This window comes from Wolffia australiana, chromosome 7, assembly GCF_029677425.1.
Source record: "Wolffia australiana isolate 7733 chromosome 7, ASM2967742v1".
Taxonomy (NCBI): Eukaryota; Viridiplantae; Streptophyta; class Magnoliopsida; order Alismatales; family Araceae; genus Wolffia; species Wolffia australiana.
Genome location: NC_135841.1, coordinates 12,712,280 through 12,719,940, shown reverse-complemented (window position 1 = coordinate 12,719,940; position 7,661 = coordinate 12,712,280).

Below are 7,661 nucleotides of genomic sequence, written 5' to 3'. Positions count from 1 at the left end.
TAGTGCCGCTACCACTGCTACACCCATTGTTGTGCTCGTCGCTGCACCTGCCTGTGCCCATCAGGCCTACTTTCTGGACGCCTTCCACGATTGTCGAATCAGACCTTGCTTGTGCCTACCACTACTAGTACACTCATCTTCTCCCTCTCGATGTTATATTATTTCTTCCAGTGCCTCCGAACATTTTCTCCGCCGCTGGGGTTAGATTAGTGATAGATAGGATTCACGTTCTGAGGATTCGGATTTCATTCGGTACGTCCTTGGTTGAGACCATTGACAGCGTGCGCAAAAGTGGCAGTAGCCGAGCTCACACTATCGGCCTTCAACCTGACGTCCGGATCATCAGGAGCCTAGTCGCATTCCCACGTCTTGCTTGCCGTAGCCTAATGGACGTTGGTGTATGTCGACGCCAAATTTATACTTATCATCGCTTTTATTGTCGCATTATCATTAACATAACATCATCATTACTCGTCTTCACTATATGATATGATTGCAATTGCCCACCCTTTGGTGTAACACGAGCCGTTAGATCCTGAACTAGAGCGTGTTACATCATTCTTCCCTCTGGATTTTCGTTATCCTCCTTTACTACATTGATATCTTCCTATTCATTGACCTCTTCCTCGTTTTCTTCTTAAACCTCTCCCTCTAAAGCTTATTATACATCCTCTTCCAAATCATCTTGATTGACTGAAATAGTCTCCTTCGTGGTTCTCTTTCCTGCCGCCTCTTGTTGATATTCCTCTCCCTCTTCCTCTATTGAATTGACTTGAGTGTGACTTCATAGCTTGATCTTCTCTATTAGACAAATCAATATTTGCCTTAAATTCCTTTTCAATTGATTTATCCTTGACCAGTTCATTATGTCTTCTTAAGCAACCAAGAACTCATCAGGTAATCTTGAGTGTATGTATCAAAATCTTTTGATTCTTCAATTTCGGCAACCTCATGATCAGACTTTGTAGGCAATCTTTATATAAGCTTCTCCATATCTACTCATTTGATTCAAAATCAAGAAAACTCTAGTAAACTAGTCTTGGATAGATTCTTCAAAATTCATACACAAAGATTCAAACGCTTTTCTCAATGTTTGTTCCTTTAGCATTTCTACTTCATCACCTCCATGAAAAATTTCTTCAAAATGCACCAAGTATCATGCGGTGTAGTTGCCTCAGACATCTTTGCAAACACCTTTTCTGTAATTGATTCTTTAATAATAAACAAAGCCTTTGCATCTTTTCTATTCAAATCTCTAAATTGAGTTTTCTTTGTTTAATTAGTCACAAAACCATTTTCAACAATTTCCCATTAATATTTACCTCTAAATAATGACTTCATCATAGCACTCCACATTGAATATTTTTCTTCATTAAAAGGGATAGCAGTAATAATAAAACCTTCCAGGATGCTTTCCCCACCATTTAAATAAAAACTAAACAAAAAACTCAACTCAACTTTAGCTGACTGCTGTAGTAAATCAGTAAGTTGAATCTTTGGAGCATTACTCTGACTTCTCTTCCACAACTCTAACGAAACACCAGCTCTGATACCACTATGCTGTGGTTGGGAATAACTATCACTCTCTCACTTGAGTGTGCAGCACACCATACACAAAAAAAAATGGAAATTCAATTTTTTTCTTTTCAAACTAAGTACACAAAGATGGGCATATTCAACTGGCATAGTAATCGACATACTAGTCAGAGTAAACATAGTAGAAAAGTGGGAAAGTATAAAAGTAGAAAAGTCAACATTTCTAACAGAAGATCCAGTTCTATTTCAAGGGTGGAAGCATTGTCTATTGGTGTTATGATAAAATAAAATCAAATAGATCGACAAGCAAAATCATGGAACAACAATCAGAACTATGCTTAATTGACATACTTCCATTATCGATGATCAAATCTCTAGGTGCTGGTAAAATATTAGGATATTAGATGAATATCTTCCACTAAGAGAGGAATAGAAGGAAAAGACATGTGAGATTGTTGTACTCAGGGCTTAGGTCAAGGGTAATGTACATGTGGAGATGGAGGGGGAGCAATGCAGATGGCGTGTGAATCATGTGGTAGGAGTGAGGTGACGAAGGCAAATGTTGTTGTTAAATTAATTGGCCTACAACCAAATAAATGTGTAAAATATAGAAACTTACACAAGTATATAGCGTGAGTAAGGTCGTCTCCACAGGGACTGGTCTTTAGGTATATATTCAATGAATGAGTTGTTATGTATAAAGATATAATAATAATACTAAAGAAGAAAAAATTAGTAGTAAGTAGATAGATTAATAGGGTAATAAGAGAAATAGAGAAGAGAAAATATCTGAGATTATATGTATATATACTAGAGATACTAAGAATAATAAAGAATTGAAATATAAGATATTATATTCAAGAATTTAAATAGGTAAGCAAGAGAGGTATATATTTATATAAATTACGAAGATAGATATATATTCAATAAATGAGGTATATATTTAGATAAGAATATAGAGCTATTAAGAGGGAATAAAGGGTTAATAGTAGTAATTAAGAAGTAATTATATTAACATGAGATTGCCTATACTTGTAGAATACTACTTATATAGGTGAAATATTTAATATAGAATTACTATAGGTATTTAAGATGTTTTTATATTTTTATAGGTATTTTTATAGATTTTTAAGTTCATCTTCTGAAGTTATAAGGTTTGATATAGTCGAACACCTAATAGATGTTTGACCAAATGCTCAAGAGGGGTCGAAATAGGAGTTTATATATATAGTTTATTTAGTGTTTATGTGATTTTATATGTTCTATATATATCTGTAATAGGAGAAAATCGAATATAAGGGATATTTCTGTCGAACGACCACGAGGTGTTCGACAGAATGTCCAGCGGAAGTCAAAATAGGGGGGATGAATATTTTTTTAGAATTTTTATAAGATTGGTAAAATCGAACTTAGCCAAATCTCAGAATGTTCATGGAACACGTGAGGTGTTTGATGAAATGTCACAGAGGTCATGGTTAGAATTTTGATCAAAAACTAGAATCTAACTAAATTTAACTAAACCTAATACATCCAGAGTAGAATTAAAAACAGAGCTTCATCAACGTACCTGAATCGCCCTGATTCAAAAAAAAGGGCTGGCGGCACCGATCGCCACTGCCGAGCTTCGGTTTAGGGGTCCTCTGTCTCTTCTCCTTCGTCCGAGTACGAATCCAGGTGTGTTGCGATGTCTCCCCATGCCTCTGGGAGTTTCCCAAAGTGGTAGGAGGTTGTCACGATCCTCCTGCTACTCTTGCCGCCGCTGGATAGGTATCCTGTTGCACTCGGATATCAGTCAGAAGATGCTAGAAATGGAGACTTTTGTGTCCCTTTAATGGCCTGGGAGGGACCTCCCATGCCGTCCAATGGAGGGGGAGGGCCCTAGGGCTCCTCCCTGGCCATTGGATGGCCTGGTGGTCCCCTCGCCATCCAACAGCTACCGCCGGACCGTTGGCGTCGATGGCTAGGGACAGAGTTGAACCGAACTGCTGATAAGCCTAAAAATGTACTTAAAATATGTCGTTGTTTGGGCTTTTAGACTTATGCAATAAAATTTATAATTTCCCTTAATCACTAAATATGAATATAGAGCAAGTAAGGGTTCGAACCACAGGGAGGCAACAAATGAGAATTTTTATCCAATTTCAATGAATTAATTCAAAGATGATTTAATTTTGCAATTAATAAATCTTAATTATCCTTACTAATATTTTTTAATTAATCAAAATTAAGTTTTGATTTTGATTTTTAATATTTCGGTCAGAAAATTCAGGATAGGTATTTTAATTTTAAGCTCAGATAAATTCAGGTTATTAATTTCCCAATTATTATAAATTTTAAAAGAATTTTATGAATTAAAATTAGGAATTAAATAATCAAGAAAGGGATCTTTAAATTGGATTTCAAGATAGACGAATTTTCGACTCAAATTTTATTTTTAGTTTTTTTTAATATAAAATTAAATTCCTAAACAATAAAAATAAAAATCTAGGGAGAGAAACTAAACAGATTAACCTAGGGAGAAAAAGTGGAGAAATTAGGGAAAAGATGAAATCCGACCCTAAATTAAAAAATCTAATGAAGCAGAAAGGTTTGAAATTGATTTAGAATTAAGGATCAAAAACCAGATCTTGAATCGGAATCAAAACGAAGTGCTAATTTCATTCAAAACAAACTTCTAGGGCATGTCCATTTCGCCCATGCCTCGGCGTTTTAGAATCGTTCAAGAAGATGAGTGAAATACAATTCAGAGACTTACAAATTTGAGTTCAGAAGCAAGATCTGTCGACTTCAAGAATCCCTCTTGTGTCCTTCCTGGCCAACTGCTTGGGGGAGAGCATCCAAAAGTGATTTTCGGCCTTTTCCAGACCTCCATTTAAAGATCCAACCGTCTGGATTGTAGAGGGGGAAAAGACGAACCTACTCTCAAAATTTCAGCCCAATCCGACATCTAGATCTCAAGATATCAAGGTTTTCGTGAGGATAAATCTGGACCATTGGATCGTTTTATTTTCTAAAAAAAATGATTTTTCCTGATAAGTTGAGCTTATTTCTCGTTTTCCGCCTTATGGGATCACGTGTTGGCCTTCTCTGTCCGCGTCGGCCGCCCACAATGATAGGAGAACAATCATTGTCCACGTCGCCATGAAATAATAATAAAAAAAACAAAAGTCTCTCTCTCTCTCTCTCTTTTATATATTTTAAATCATAAGCTGCTTATTTTGACTATTCTTCTCTCTCTCTTCTCTCTTTTATATATTTTAAAGGGGAAATACTACGTATCATCACCAACTCTCTGTTTTGTTCAAAAAATAGCACCAACTTTCTGTTTTGTTCAAAATATAGCACGCGCCAACAAGAAGACGCCAAGTGGCGTCTTCTTTTTTTTGCCAGCGATGGTCAAAATGCTGACGTGGATTCCACCGTGGTAGCCAGGTGGACTCCATGATGGCATCCACGCCAGGTGGACTCCACGTCAGCATTTCGACCATCGCTGGCCGTTGCCGCCACTGCCCGTCGCTGCCCGTCGCGGGCGGATTCCACCGTGGCTGCCCGTCGCGGGCGGCCGCCTCGAGCGCCAGTCTCTGGCCGCCGCCGCCCGTCGCCGGTCGCCGCCGCTGCTACCGTCGGCTCCTGACGCCGGCCGCTGCCACCGTTGGCGCCCGTCTCCGGCCGCCTCCGCCATCATCAGCGCCCGTCTCCGACCGCCTCCGCCATCGCCGGCCGCCCGTCTTTTTCTCGCCCTCGCTCACCCTCTTCCTCTGTCCTTCCCGTTTTCTCCTTCTCATCGTCTCTCCCTCTCTCCACTCATTCTCTCTCTCTCGACCTCTCTCCCCCTCTCCTGCTCCTTCTCTCCCCCTCCCTCCCTCTCCTCCCCGTCCCCCCCTCCCCCCCCCTAGCTCCCTCCCTCTCTCTCCCTCTCTCGTGCTCTCTGTCTCTCGCCCCCTCTCCCCCCTCTCTTTCTTGTTCTCTTGGTCTCTCGCCCAGTTCTCTCCCCCTAACTCTTTCTCGTCCTCTCTGTCTCTCATCCCCTCTCTCTTTCTCGTTCTCTCTGTCTCTCATCCCTCTCTCTTTCTCGTTCTCTCTGTCTCTCATCCCCTCTCTCTTTCTCGTGCTCTCGCTTTGCCCTCCTCTCTCCCTCTCTCTCCCCCTCTCTCCCCCCCTCCTCCTTCTCTCTCCCTCGCTCTCTCCTCTCCGTCTCACCCTCTCTCCTGCTAGTTCTCTCTGTCTCTCATCCCTCTCTCTCGTGCTCTCTATCTCTCGCCCCCTCTCTCCCCTCTCTCTCTCTCGTTCTCTTGGTCTCTCGCCTAGTTCTCTCCCCCTAAATCTTTCTCGTTCTCACTGTCTCTCATCCCCTCTCTCTTTCTCGTTCTCTCTGTCTCTCATCCCTCTCTCTTTCTCGTTCTCTCTGTCTCTGATCCCCTCTCTCTTTCTCGTTCTCTCTCTTTCTGCCCCTCTCTCTCTCTCTCTCGACCTCTCTCCCCCTCTCCTGCTCCTTCTCTCTCCCTCGCTCTCTCTCCTCTCCGTCTCACCCTCTCTCCTGCTAGTTCTCTCTGTCTCTCATCCCTCTCTCTCGTGCTCTCTGTCTCTCGCCCCCTCTCCCCCCTCTCTCTCTCTCGTTCTCTTGGTCTCTCGCCTAGTTCTCTCCCCCTAATTCTTTCTCGTTCTCACTGTCTCTCATCCCCTCTCTCTTTCTCGTTCTCTCTCTTTCTGCCCCTCTCTCTCTCTTGACCTCTCTCCCCCTCTCCTGCTCCTTCTCTCTCCTCTCCATCTCACCCTCGCTCCCGCCAGTTCTCTCCCTCTCTCTCTCTCTCTCTCTCTCTCTCTCTCTCTCTCTCTCTCTCTCTCTCTCTCCCTCTCTCTCCCTCTCTCTCTCTCTCTCTCTCTCTCTCTCTCTCTCTCTCTCTCTCTCTCTCTCTCTCTCTCTCCCTCTCTCTCTCTCTCTCTCTCTCTCTCTCTCTCTCTCTCTCTCTCTCTCTCTCTCTCTCTCTCTCTCTCTCTCTCTCTCTCTCTCTCTCTCTCTCTCTCTCTCTCTCTCTCTCTCTCTCTCTCTCTCTCTCTCTCTCTCTCTCTCTCTCTCTCTCTCTCTCTCTCTCTCTCTCTCTCTCTCTCTCTCTCGTGCTCTCTCTCTCTCTCTCCCCCTCTCCCCCCTCTCTTTCTCGTTCTCTTGGTCTCTCGCCCAGTTTTCATCCCTCTCTCTTTCTCGTCCTCTCTGTCCCTCATCCCCTCTCTCTTTCTCGTTCTCTCTCTTTCCGCCCCCTCCCTCTCCCGTAGTTTCAGCCTCATTCTTCCACTTGTTCGCCCCCCCCCTCCCCACATTTCTTAACACCTCCCTCTCGCCCTCTCCCCCGCTCTCTCCCTCTCATTTTCTTTTCCTCTCTGTCTCTGTCTCTCTCTGTCTCTGTCTCTGTCTCTCCCTGTCTCTGTCTCTCTCTCTCTCTCTGTCTCTCTCTCTCTCTCTCTTTCTTGTCAGTGGAATGTCAGTGGAATGTCCCTTCTTCTTCCAATTTGAATAAATATGTCTTGCGCAATTCCTATGTGCCGCATTCGGTAACAAGCCTGCGACTGCATTCGCGATACCCTGCGAAATGTCAAAGCGTATCAAGGTTTTAGTGCACAACATTAGTTCCACCTTAACCAAGTAAGTCTTAAAATAAGTAGAATAATTGGCGAACGAGAAAGCTAAATACCTTTTGTTGATCGCTTACTATAGTCCAACCGTAGCCATCAACAATTCTTAAATCAGTCATGAGCAGGCTGATAAACCAAGTCCAAGAAGCTTGATTTTCCCCTTCTACCACCGCCCAAGCTATAGGAAACATCTGGCCACGACGCTCAACAACTGCCCCTTCAATTCTATTTTCAAGAAACAACCATCCAGCCCAATCACTGGTCTACAGCCCTCAAGGAACCCCCTTGCTAGAGATTCGAAGCAAATATAGAGTCTGCTAGACCTAGGCAAAGAATTAAGAATGTCATACTCCACCTCCAACTGGAAAGTACTGTTCCTACTCACTTTATGTAACTCGGCCACATAGCAGGGTAGCATGTGATAATGCTCATTCAAAGAACCTTGAAGCATCTTGCGCACCCAGGACCTTGCATTATAACATGTGCCCCGCGAAACT